Below are 14430 nucleotides of genomic sequence, written 5' to 3' on the forward strand. Positions count from 1 at the left end.
GCGAGGGCCTCGTCCATGTGCGGCTGGACTACGGAGGGTCTTTGGGTTTCCTCTAAGACTCGACTTTGCGCTGGTGGAGCTCTTCGGATCTGGCGTATTTTTCGAACAGTTGATACAGCTCCTAGAGGTTCTTGGGCGGATCCCTGATGCAGTGGTTGTAAAGGACGCCGGCCCGAAGGCCACTGATGGCATAGTGGATGGCGATCTGGTCATCGACCGAAGGCAGTTGTGACTTGAGGGTCAGAAACTTGCGGTAATACTCCCGTATAGTCTCTCGTTCCAGCTGCTTGCAGAGTGAGAGTTCAGCCAAGGCGTCGGTATCTGGGCGGTACCCTTGGAAGTTGAGTAAGAATTTGTCCCGGAGACTTCGCCAGGAGTCGATGGACAATAGGGGCAACCTGGTGTACCAGGTGAGGGCTGGGCCTTCGAGGGCAATGATGAATGACTTGGCCATCGTGGCGTCGTCCCCTCCGGATGATGCAACGGCGACTTGATAGCTCATGATGTACTGTGCTGGGTCAGTGCCGCCATTGTACTTGGGATAGGTCTCTGCCCTGAAGTTGGCGGGCCATGGTGTCACTTGCAGATGAGGTGCTAGGGGACTTCGCTCGTCAAGGTAGTTGACCCCTTAGAATGTCGTGGCGTGAGGGATGGCGTGTCCGCGCTGAGGGATGAACAGGTCTTCGATTTGTGCGCGCTGTTGGAGGGGTGGGTCGTGTTGCAGGCCGAATTGGCCTTCGCTCTGCATGAGCACGATCTCTTGTTCAAGCTCCTGAGCCTTCTGCTCTTCGTCGCGTATCATTTGTCGCACCTTGGCTTGTGCAGACACATGTTGGCGCTTGGCCTCGAGGATCTCTTTTTGCTTCTGGAGGTTGCGGTTCTTGATGCGCAAGGCGCGCAGTTGTAGCTGCTCTTCGTCCGAAACGCCGATGACTTCGCCGTCCTCGGTGGTGTCCGCGCCCTCTGGTGGAGCGAAGCCTGGGGGAAGTTACGGTTGTCCTCCAGAGCTGCAGGTGCGGAGGTTGCCTTCGGTAGGGGGTTGTTCGTTGCGCTGCCTCTTGCTGTTTGCGTCGTCTTCGCAGGGCTCTTGGTGGGGTGGTGTCGACAAGGGCCTTGCCCTTTTTCTCGGCCAGCAGTGCTGCCTTCGCAGCCTCGTCAGCCTTCGAGGTGGTTCTCTTGGGTGCCATCGCGGGTGGTGTTTTCGTAGCACGAACGGTGGGCACCAAATGTTGGAACTTGCTCTCCTGGGCAAGTCAATCCAACGGGGGACCAAAAATAGTGTACAACAAGGTTTCAACTCGAGATGGCAATAGCTCTGTTAAAATCCAGCCTCTGAAGGGCACTGTACGTGGGTTTTTCTAGGTGCCTGAGTGCCCAGCGTCTTGGGTTAAGGACGCATGTGCCCTCAGGCGCCCAGGTCATCCCCGGAATATTCCCATAAAGCGGGGTTACAGACTATAAAGACAGGGAAGCCTTTACAACTTAGGCCTGTAATGCGTAGCGGCCACGCAGGGCCCGCTATAATGGGCCGGATCACACATTGGCCTCCATGTTGGACGAGGCCGCGGGATGGGACGACTTCGCCGTAGGCCTTTGTCTTCCGATGCGTGGGACGAAGGGTAGAGTCTGCCAGTCGTCTTGTCTCCGTTGTTGCAGCGAGTCTAGCGAAGGCATCGAGCGAAGGGTGGCGTCTTCGCCTTCGCCCCAACACCTTCCACCAGTTCCATCTTTGTGATCATGGTGGCATCATTTCCCTCATGTGAGATCTTGAGGGTATCCCAGATTTGCTTGGCGTTGTCCAAGCCGCTAACCTTGTTATATTCATCCATGCACAAAGATGCTAGCAAAACAGTGGTAGCTTATGCATTCTTATGAATTTGTTCATTAATCATCACAGGATTATCCGTACTATCAAAGTGCATTCCATTTTCCACGATTTCCCAAAAGCTAGGATGGAGAGAAAATAGATGACTATGCATTTTATGACTCCAAAATGAGTAATCCTCTCCATCAAAGTGTGGGGGTTTTCCAAGAGGACTAGAAAGTAAATGGGCATTTGAATTGTAAGGAATACGGGAATAATCAAAGGAATAGTTTTGATTAACCGTCTTTTTCTTTGACAAAGAGTCGTCATCGTCGTTGTCTCTTCGTGAAGAAGAAGATTCATCGCTGTCGTAGTAGACAATCTTCTTGATGCGCCTCTTCTTCTTCCCATCCTTCTTCTTATGACTCGAGCTAGAGTTAGTGGGTTTGTCGTCCCTTGGCTCGTTGAAGAGGGACTCCTTCTCCTTGTCGTTGACCACCATCCCCTTTCCCTTAGGATCCATCTCTTCGGGCGATTAGTCCATTAGATGAAGAGAACAGCTTCGATACCAATTGAGAGCACCTAGAGGGGGGCTGAATAGGTGATCCTGTAAAATTCAACACTAATAGCCACAAAACTTGATTATAAAAGTTAGAACGGCTAAGTGCTTGAAGCGAGTTCTTGAACACAGATAATCAAAGGTAAAGCACATAAGAGACACATGATTTTTATCCTGTGGTTCGGCCAAGTAATACTTGCCTACTTCCACGTTGTGGCGTCCCAATGGACGAGGGTTGCACTCAACCCCTTTCAAGTGATCCAATGATCAACTTGAATACCACGGTTTTTCCTTTCTTTGACTTTCTCCCGTTTGCGAGGAATCTCCACAACTTCGAGCCTCTCGCCCTTACAATGATGATCACAAAATAAGCATGGAAGTAAGGGAGGGGAGAGCAACACACACAAGACTCAACTCATAGCACAATCACGCATACAAGTCACAACTTGAGCTCAAAACACAACCCACGGAGTTCACAACTCAAATGAAGTTCAAGTAACTATCTTAAAGAATCAAATACGTGAAGTTGGAGTCTTGGAGGCTTAGAATGTTTCTTAAATGCTTGGATGTCTCCTTCATGCGCCTAGGGGTTCCTTTTATAGCCCCAAGGCAGGTAGGAGCCGTTGGAGGCCAACAAGGAAGGCCAAAGTTGCCTTCTGTCGGGTGGCGCACCGGACAGCCCGGTGCACCATCGGACAGCCACTGTTCATGTCCGGTGCGCGATCTCCTTCCTATTTTGGCGCAGATGACCGTTGCAGATTCACGGCAGTTGGCGCACCGAACACTATTCGGTGCACATCGAACAGTCCGGTGCACCCTACCGACCGTTGGTGCGGGCCACGCGTCGCCCGCGGATTGCACGGCCGACCGTTGCGCTGGTGGCCGTTGGCTCACCGGACATTCCGGTGCACCACTGGACAGTCTGGTGAATTTTAGCCATACGCCGCCGATTTTTCCCGAGAGTGGCCTGTTCCACAGTCTAGTGTGCCAAGCCGAGCTGGACTTTGGCTGTACCAAGCCAAGTCTTTTGCATCTCTTTTCTTTTCTTCTTTTCTCTGTTTCTAGCACTTAGACAAAATATGTTAGTACTCAAAACAATGTACTAAGTCTAGAAATGTACCTTGTTACATGATTTGCACCTTTTGCTTGTTTGGCACATAATATCTTACTCACTTATGTGTTGGACATTTAATCACCAAAACATTATAGAAATGGCCCAAGGGCACATTTCCCTTTCAGACATAGATGAAGATGATGTTCCGACGGCCGCAATGTGCATGATGGCGATAGGTGATGTGAGACCACATAAACAATAAGAGCAAGATCAGCCATCTTCTTCAACAATGGTGTATCCACCAACTCAAGATGGCGGACAGGTTCCTCAAGAAGAGGCGCGTGATCAAGGGGGAGCACAAGAAGAACAAGTTATGGAGAAAGAAGCACCACAGATCCCTCCAACTCAAGTCTGAGCGACAATCCAAAGAAATCACCACGTCGATCAGATTCTGGGTGATATCAGCAAGGGAGTAACGACTCGCTCACGTTTAGCTATTTTTTGTGAGCATTACTCGTTTGTCTCTTCTATTGAGCCTTTCAGGGTAGAAGAAGCCTTGCAGGATCCGGACTAGGTGTTGGCCATGCAGGAAGAGCTCAACAACTTCAAGAGGAATGAAGTTTGGAGCCTGGTGCCACGTCCAATACAAAATGTTGTGGGAACCAAGTGGGTGTTCCGCAACAAGCAAGACGAGCACGGGGTGGTGACAAGAAACAAGGCTAGACTTGTGGCAAAAGGTTATGCCCAAGTCGCAGGTTTGGATTTCGAGGAGACTTTTACTCCTGTGGCTAGGCTAGAGTCTATTCGAATATTATTAGCCTATGCCGCTCACTACTCTTTCAGGTTGTTTCAAATGGATGTGAAGAGCGCTTTCCTCAATGGGCCAATCATGGAGGAGGTATACGTGGAACAACCCCCTAGCTTTGAGGATGACAAGTACCCCGACCATGTGTTCAAGCTCTCTAAGGCGCTCTATGGACTTAAGCAAGCCCCAAGAGCATGGTATGAATGCCTTAGAGATTTCTTAATTGCTAATGCTTTCAAGGTTGGGAAAGCCGATCCCACTCTTTTCACTAAGACTTGTGTTGGTGATCTTTTTGTGTGCCAAATTTATGTCGATGACATAATATTTGGTTCTACTAATCAAAAGTCTTGTGAGGAGTTTAGCAGGGTGATGACACAAAAGTTCGAGATGTCGATGATGGGCGAGTTGACCTACTTCCTTGGGTTCCAAGTGAAGCAACTCAAGGATGGCACCTTCATCTCCCAAATGAAGTACACTCAAGATCTTCTCAAGCGGTTTGGGATGAAGGACGCCAAGCCCGTGAAGACACCTATGGGAATCGACGGACATGTCGACCTCAACAAAGGAGGTAAGTCCGTTGATCAAAAGGCATACCGGTCTATGATAGGGTCATTGCTTTATTTGTGTGCTAGTAGACCGAGCATTATGCTAAGCATATGCATGTGTGCTAGATATCAATCTGACCCTAGGGAATGTCACCTTGTGGCCATTAAGCGAATTCTTAGATATTTAGTTTCTACGTCTTGCTTCGGGATCTGGTATCCAAAGGGGTCTACCTTTGACTTGATTGGATATTCAGACTCTGATTATGCTGGATGCAAGGTTGATAGGAAGAGTACATCAGGGATGTGCCAATTCCTAGGAAGGTCCCTAGTGTCTTGGAGTTCAAAGAAACAAACATCTGTTGCCCTATCCACCGCTGAGGCCGAGTATGTTGCTGCAGGACAGTGTTGCGCGCAACTACTTTGGATGAGGCAAACCCTCAGGGACTTTGGCTACAATCTGAGCAAAGTCCCACTCCTATGTGACAATGAGAGTGCAATCTGTATGGTGGATAATCCTGTTGAACACAGCCACACTAAGCACATAGACTTCCGGCATCACTTTCTGAGGGACCACCAGCAAAAAGGAGATATCGAGGTGTACCACATTAGCACCGAGAACCAGCTAGTCGATATCTTTACCAAGCCGTTAGATGAGAAAACCTTTTGCAGGTTGCGTAGTGAGCTAAATGTCTTAGATTCGCGTAACTTGGATTGATCTATAGCATACATGTGTTTTATGCTTTTGATCATGTTACTTTATGCATTTAAATCCATTAGTGTTTATTTGTGGTGCTCAAGTTGTGCAAGGGATCCCCGGACCTCACAAGTCCATGTGTGAATGATGCACATATTTAGGGGGATATGTGTTACAACTTGACCCTTTGAGACTAATCTATTTTCTTGAGTATACTTGATGTAGTCTCAAAGGTGCATTAAAACGGAAATGTGAACTTGGACATCACAAAGACTTCCACTGCACTCCGGTATTGGTGTATTTACTTCCAAGTTCATACTTATACTCTTATTGCCTTTTTTGCTCTTAATTGACATTCTTGGTGAGGCAATGGGGTTAATGGGCCAAGAATGATCCCGTTTTGGTGCTTAATGCCAAAGGGGGAGAAATTAAGGCCAAAGCAAATGGATCAGCTACCACTTGTGAATTTTGAAAACAATAGAGTTAGAACTTTTGATTTGTCCAAAATACTCTCATTGCAAAATTTAGTCTCTTGTGGGGGAGAATTTTTTATCATGGGAAAAGGGGGAGTTTTTGGCACTTGATCAATTTCACTCTTGGATTATCTCTCTTTGTGTCCAAACAAGTGAGTTTGACTTAGAGATAGGAAAATGAATTTGATTTGTAAAAACAAACCAAGTGGTGGCAAATAATGATCCAAATATGTCAAATCTTGTGCAAAAATGATTTGGTCCTCATTTGCATTGATGTTGCACTTATTTTGATTGCTTTTTGATGTGTTGACATAAATCACCAAAAAGGGGGAGATTGAAAGGGAAATGTGCCCTTGGGCAATTTCTATAATGTTTTAGTGATTAAGTGCCCAACACGTTTAACTAAGTGCCCATATGCTAAAACAAAGTGAGAAGTGCAAATCAAGGCAAAAGGTACGTTTCTAGACTTAGTACATTGTGTTGAGTACTAACATATTTTGTCTAAGTGCTAGAAACAGGGAAGAAAGAATTGGAAAAAGACTTGGCTCTGTGCAGCCAACTCCAGCTCGGCTTGGCACACCGGACTGTCCGGTGGTGCACCGGACAGTGTCCGGTGCGCCAGGCTAGTCCGCGTGAGAAGGCCGCTCCCGGGACTCGACGGCGGTGTATGGCTATAATTCACCGGACTGTCCGGTGAGTCATCCGCGGTGAACTTGTCGCTCTCGGGAAATAGAAAATATGACGTGGCTATAATTCACCGGACTGTTCGGTGGTGCACTGGACTATCCGGTGAGCCAACGGTCGCCAGCGCAACGGTTGGCCGCGCAATCCGCGGGCGACGCGTGGCCCGCAGCAACAGTCGGTTGGGCACACCGGACTGTCCGGTGTGCACCGGACTGTCCGGTGTGCACCGGACAGTGTCCGGTGCGCCAACCGATCCCGAGGACCAATGGTCAGATGTGCCAGAAAAAGAAGGAGAACGCGCACCGGACAGCTACAGTGACTGTCCGGTGCACCAGCCGACAGAAGGCAAGTTTGGCCTTTCAAGTTGGCATGCAACGGCTCCTAGCTGCCTTGGGGCTATAAAAGGGACCCCTAGGCGCATGGAGGAGCTACACAAACAATTCTCTGAGTATTCTAAAGCATCCAGACTCCGCTCCCACGCATCTGATTCTCTGTGTTAGCAAATTGAGCTCCTTTTGAGTTGCGAACTCCGTGTGTTGTACTTTGAGCTCAAGTTGTGACTTGTGTGCGTGGTTGTGCTGTGAATTTGAGTCTTGTGTGTGTTGCTCTCCCCTCCCTTACTTCTGTGCTTTTTTTGTGATCATCATTATAAGGGCGAGAGGCTTCAAGTTGTGGAGATTCCTCGCAAACGGGAGAAAGACTAAGGAAGAAAGTCGTGGTATTCAAGTTGATCATTGGATCACTTGAAAGGGGTTGAGTGCAACCCTCGTCCATTGGGACGCCACAACGTGGAAGTAGTCAATTGTTACTTGGCCGAACCACGGGATAAAAATCACGTGTCTCGTGTGCTGCTTTTTGTGATTGCTTTGTTCGCACGAGAACATTTCTTAGCCACTTGACTACACTAACACTTATAACTAAGTTTTGTGGCTATTAGTGTTTGATTTTTACAGGATCACCTATTCACCCCCTCTAGGCGCTCTCAGCGTGGACCGTCCGGACCACAGGCGCAGACCATCCGGACCTCGGACCGTCCGGCGGCTCATTTTGGTGCTCAACACAGTGGCACTAGCTTACCCGCCTCTTGCCCCCATCCTGCGCTACTTCTGCCGCCGCTCCGCTCCTCCGTGTCGCGGTTGGAGATAGGGGCTCGGCGTCATGAATCATTGCGCCGAGCTCGGCCACGTCAGCGTCGTGTCAGTCTCTTTCGCCAGCGGAGCACGCAACTCGGCGCCAAGATCTATGGCGCCGAGCAAAGGGTCTAAAAATGAGATTAAATTATCCAAGGGTCTAAACATGAATATTTTTCAAGAAAATGGCTAAAATACAAAAAATTCGATTAATACATGTATCCAAACGAGAGGTGAGAAAGAACCAGAGAGATACAATCTGACATCTATACTATACTTAAAGCACCAGTTTCAATGGTCATCCCGCATCATTTTTTTATAAATAACCCCTCACAACTATTTCAAATTAACTGTGCCGGGTGTTGGGGGTATGCTTCGTAGCCGAAGATCCTAAAGAAATAAACACCTTCGGCAAATCCTCTCCAAAGCAGCGCCGAAGCTATCAACTATAAAGCTTCGGTACAATGACATGTCTCAAGACGAAGGGGTGAACCGATTTAAAGATAAAATGACTTAAAGACCCATGATATTCTGTGTCATTATTATAGTTCATTGTAAAGGGCATAAATGTAATTATATACAGGCTGTGAACTGTGCCTATAAATAGGTGAACAGTACCCCCGTACTGTTCACGTGCTCTCCTGTAATCGCGCATTGGATATTTGTTATTGCTTCACACTGGTATTTTTGCTTTTCTTCAAGCCGAAGGTACATTTGTAATTTGTCATCATTTTTACAATAATGAAATAGAAATGAGCAAATAATGATAACCACGTGTTCAAATTATTTTACATATTTTTTACCCTTCTTCATCATTTGTTGTATTTATGAAGGTCATCTTTATAACCTTCGTCCGGAATCCATTATATCCCGAGGGAAATAATGCTTCGAAGGACGAAGAACCCTAATATTTAACAATTTCTATGTTGCCTTGTTCTTGATTCGTAGCATTTGAGAACAAGTCCCCAACATTGGCGCCCACCTCCGGTGAACTCACTTCCACTTTTTTGAGCTGATGGCTTCGATCAAGAATCAAGCTGGAACTGCTTCGGCCCCGAAGCTGGTTCTCCCGATAATAGGCGGTTCATGCTCAGAGCCGGCCAACAAGAAACAGAAGAAGAAGCACAGAGAAGAGTACAACATGTAGGGGTACAAGGACCCTTCATCAAATCAAGATGGTCTCACATCCCAATTACCTTTTCTCAAGAGGATCTTCAGCTCAAGGATTACCCACACAATGATGCTATGATTATCTCTTGTGTGATCAAAGGATTTCTGGTCCATAATGTTTTGGTTGATACATGCAGTGCAGCAGATATCATATTTGCTAAAGCCTTCAGACAAATGCAAGAGCCTGAAGACAAGATTCATGATGCTACGCACCCTCTTTGTGGCTTTGGAGGGCGACAGATTGTAGCGCTTGGTAAGATTACCATGCCAGTGACCTTCGGATTCGTCAACAACACAAGGACTGAGCAAATTGTGTTTGACATTGTTGACATAGAGTATCCTTACAATGCTATCATTGGTCGCGGAACACTCAATGCTTTCGAAGCAATTCTTCATCCAACATATCTTTGCATGAAGATACCTTCGGATCAGGGACCTATTGCTATTCATGGGAGTCAGGAAGCCGCCAGAAAGGCCGAGGGGAATTGGACTAATTCAAAGGCAATCCACAACATAGATGAAGCCGAAGCTTGTGAGCAGTACAAGCATAGAAGGGAGAAGGCTGCTTCGGCCGATCAGCCGAAACCCATGCTTTTATGCGAAGATATCGCAGAGCAGAAGGTGCTGCTGGGATCTCAATTGTCTGAGGAACAAGAGAAAACCTTGATAAGATTCTTGTTCAACAACAAAGATGTCTTTGCATGGTCGGCTAATGATCTTTGCGGAGTTAATAGGGATGTTATTGAACACTCGCTCAATGTTGATCCATCCTTCAGACCCAGAAAGCAGAGGCTTCGGAAGATGTCTGATGACAAGGCCGAAGGTGCTCGAAATGAAGTGAAAAGACTTCTCAGTGCCGGAGTTATCAGAGAGGTAAAATACCCAGAATGGTTGGCTAACACTGTTATGGTAAAAAAGGCCAATGGTAAATGGAGGATGTGCATCGATTTTACTGATCTCAACAAGGCCTGTCCGAAGGACGAGTTTCCATTGCCAAGGATAGATTCCCTAGTTGATGCAGCAGCTTCATCAGAGCTTATGAGTCTGCTGGATTGTTATTCAGGCTATCATCAAATTTGGATGAAGAAGGAGGATGAGCCGAAGACCAGCTTCATAACCTCTAGTGGAACATATTGTTACCTTCGGATGCCTGAGGGGCTCAAGAATGCTGGAGGAAGCTTCAGCAGAATGACAGCGAAGGTTCTTCAATCTCAGATAGGCAGGAATGTGCTAACTTATGTTGATGATATCATTGTAAAAATCACGAAGCAAGAGAATCATATTACTGATCTGCAGGAAACCTTCGCTAATTTTAGACAGGCCGGTTTAAAGTTGAATCCAGAAAAATGTGTCTTCGGAGTGAAGAAAGGGAAATTTCTTGGCTGCCTAGTTTCAACAAAAGGGATTGAGGCTAATCCAAATAAAATCGAAGCTATCCTTCAAATGGAACCACCAAGTACAAAGAAGGGGGCTCAAAGATTGACAGGAAGACTGGCATCTCTCAACAGATTCATATCTAGATCAGCAGAGAGAAATTTACCATTTTTCGAAGTGCTGAAGTCAGCCGAAGTTTTTCAATGGGGACTGGTCCAGCAGAGAGCCTTCGAAGAGCTGAAGCAATATTTGATAGACCTAACAACGCTAACTCCACCAACGCCAGGGGCTCCTCAGTTGTTATATGTGGCAGCCTCGCACTCAGCGGTAAGTGCGGCACTTGTCCAAGAGAAGCTTGAAGGGCAAGTCAAGAAGCAAGCTCCAATATACTTTGTATCTGAAGTTCTTAGTTTATCAAAGAAAAATTATACAGAATTGGAGAAGGTGCTATATGTTGTTTTGATGGCTTCTAGAAAGCTTCGGCATTATTTCCAAGCATACAATATAATTGTCCCTTCTTCACAACCATTGAAGGACATTATGAGAAACAGAGAAGCTACTGGAAGGATTGGAAAGTGGGCTGCGGAACTCAATGAATTCTGCATTGATTATGTACACAGATCTTCGATTCAGTCCCAAGCGTTAGCTGACATCATTGCTGACTGGACGCCAGGGGCTCAGGTAGAAGAGGCAAGTAAAGATGCCGAAGCATGGACAATATTCTGTGATGGTTCTTGGGGAACCTTCGGAGCAGGAGCAGCCGTTGTGTTGGTCGCACCCTCCAAAGTTAAAACTTGCTACGCAACAAGACTTGATTTTAGCTGCACAAATAACATTGCTGAGTACGAAGCTTTACTCTTGGGTCTTCGGAAGTTAAAGGCAATGGGAATCAGAAGGGCGGTTCTTAAAACTGATTCCCAGGTTATCTCTGGTCATATTGACAAGAGTTGTAAGGCAAGAGACCCGAAGCTTGAGAAGTATTTAGATACGGTCCGAAGGATTGAAGCTTCCTTTGAAGGGTTTTCTGTAAAAAATATTCCTCGAGGAGAAAATGAACATGCTGATTTGCTAGCCAAGTCAGCAGCACAGGGGCTGCCCTTACCTTCGGAAGTATTTTTTGAAACAATAAAAGCACCTTCGGTTGAACTTCTTGAAAGGGCGGTCTTCAATATATCTCCTGTTTATAGTGAAGACTGGAGAACTGAGATCATCTCCTACCTTAAGGGTAATTTCCTCTCAGATGACGAAGCTTATAACAAGAGAATAGAGGCAAGAGCTCGTCCATATGTAATAATAGAAGGGGAGCTGTACAAGCGTGGGGTCTGTTCTCCGTTACTCAAGTGCTTATCCAGAGCCGAAGGAATAGAACTGATGAAGGAAATACATGTAGGCCTATGTGGATCTCATATTGGATCTAGGCCTTTGCTGGGAAAAGTTTTTCGCCAAGGATTTTATTGGCCAAAAGCAGCTTCGGATGCAGCGGAGTTAGTCCAAAAGTGCGAAGGTTGTCAGAAATGTGCAAGAGATGAAAAACAACCTTCGTCTCTAACTCAGTTAATACAACCCACTTGGCTGTTGCAAAGGTGGGGCCTTGATTTGTTAGGTCCGTTACCACCAGCACAAGGGAACTTAAGATATGTTGTAGTGGCAGTGGAATATTTTTCTAAATGGATTGAGGCAAAGCCTTTAGCTACAATAACTTCGGTCACTATTCAAAAGTTTTTTTTGGCAAAATATTGTTTGTCGCTTCGGAGTACCGAAGGTTATTACTGTAGACAATGGGACACAGTTTGATTCCGAAGCTTTCAGAGAATTTTTTGATCAAATTGGCACGAAGATCCATTTTGCATTAGTTCGACATCCGGAGTCAAATGAGCTTGTTGAAAGAGCTAATGGCATCATAATGACAGGAATAATGAAGTTAATCTTCAATCAGCCCAGGGGAAAGTGGCCAGACGAATTAATCAAAGTGGTGTGGAGCCACAACACAACGATATCAAGATCAACAGGCTTTACACCATTCAAACTATTGTTTGGTGACGAAGCAATAACTCCAGCAGAAGCCAAAGCAGGATCAATAAGAATAGTAGCTTCGGCAGAAGACGAAGCTGAAGTTGATTACTCTGTGGAAAAAGATGCTATAGAGGAGATCAGGCTTCAAGCTGTGGAAAACATCAATAAATACCAAGCTGAAACAATAAAATGGCGTGATAGAAAGGTCAAGCTAAAGAACATCGAACCAGGACATTTGGTGCTTCGAAGAGTGGCCAACCCAGAGACAGTAGGCAAATTACAGCTGAAGTGGGAAGGACCTTTTCTGGTAGTATCCTCGTCAAGACCCGGTTCCTACAGGTTGAAGGATATGGACGGCAACGACATTCCTAGATCATGGAATGCAGACGAACTTCGGCGATATTATGTTTAGCTTGATGTAATTTTTTCTATTCTTTCTTGTGGCACCCTTTTCCTTTCCAAAGGGGGAGAAAGGTTTTTAATGGGGCCACAACATGTAATTTTTCTTTTCCTTATTTCAATTCTATAAGAGTGATATCCCCCAAAGATGTAAATGTAAAAGCTGACAATGCACCATCGAGTGCAACAGAAAAAGAAAAGGAAACAGGGAGAAGCTCAAAAGTCGTTCCCAAGGGAATGCAGAGCTTACAGCGAAAAATAAACGCTGATTCCGCCGAAAGTAAAAGGCGAAGAAGCTCCTAAGGGAGGCTTACAGCGAAAAATAAACGCTGATTCCGTTGAAAGTAAAAGGCAAAGAAGCTCCTAAGGGAGGCTTACAGCGAAAAATAAACGCTAATTCCGCCGAAAGTAAAAGGCGAAGAAGCTCCTAAGGGAGGCTTACAGCGAAAAGTCAGCGCTGATACACCGAAAAATAAACGGTGAAGCCGAAAAATAAGCGGCAAAGAAGGTGTGAGTCATTCTCAAAGGAATATGGCTTCAAATATGTATTTGAACATTCATTTGCACGACACATTACATCATGACATTTGCATTCATAAACATTCACTTAGACATACATAGGATCATCATTAGCATAACGTAAAAACGTACTTCGGTCCCAAAAGGAAGGCAATTTTATGCTTCGCTGTGTACGCAAAGAAGGGAAGGTGTTTTTCGCCTATGGCTCAAAAGTATTAATTTCGTCCACACCAAAGCATTTCATACATGGACGGAAAAGTAAGATTATATTACAAAGTAAAACTCAGATTACATCATATTTTATGCAAGTTATTACAGGAGTTTTTTGAGCTACTTTTACAAGACTATTCAAGCTTCGACACTATCTCTGGAGCTTTGTTCTTCTACTCTGCAACTGCAGCTTCGGCCTGGTCAATCTGTACGAAAGTATTATAAGCGGAATTCAAAAATTCAAAGGAAAAGGTAAGCATGAGGTGACTCCGAGCTTCGTCACCAGCTTTGCTCCGACCACCCTTTGTCCATACTAACTTTATAAATCTGTTTGCAATACTCCGAGCCAGATTCGGAACATCATCTAAGTCTGCTGGTGACATGCTGAAGTTGGGTCTATTAACAATTTTGCCGTGTTCACAGCCAGACTTCAAAAAAGCAACAGCTGTGCCCCGAGAAGCTGCCAGGGCACAGAAGTCACTATGCCTAGCTATAACTTCGTCAAGATCATTAATTTCACCTTCAATATGCTCGAAGGCACCAGGCAGGTCTTCGGCCGAAGGAGTAAACTCTACACTACTGGCTCTGGCAAAATGGAACACTTGCTTTAGCTGATGAATGCATCGAGTGCAGAACTCCAAACACTTATTTTGAAGATTTTTCAAAGATTCTTTCAGTTCCAAGTTCCTTTGAGTTTCGGCTTCAAGCCTTGCATCAAGCTTCAGTTTCTCTTGTTCAAAATTTTCTGACTGGGAAAGAAGCTTCGAATTGAATTCTGATATTTTTGCTTCAGCATCCACTAATAAACCTTCAGCTGTTTGTAGCTCGAAGTCTTTCTTCTCAATGGCAGCAGATTGCTCCTTTATTTTGTTTTTTAAATTTTCAATTATAACTTCTTGCCTTTTATCCTCCAAATCTTGTTGCATTTTTAATGCCTTGCTCAAAAGCATGCTCTGCGGACAAATAGCCTTCATTAGAAAATATTTTCGTACCGCAA

Source organism: Zea mays, chromosome 6, assembly GCF_902167145.1.
Source record: "Zea mays cultivar B73 chromosome 6, Zm-B73-REFERENCE-NAM-5.0, whole genome shotgun sequence".
Taxonomy (NCBI): Eukaryota; Viridiplantae; Streptophyta; class Magnoliopsida; order Poales; family Poaceae; genus Zea; species Zea mays.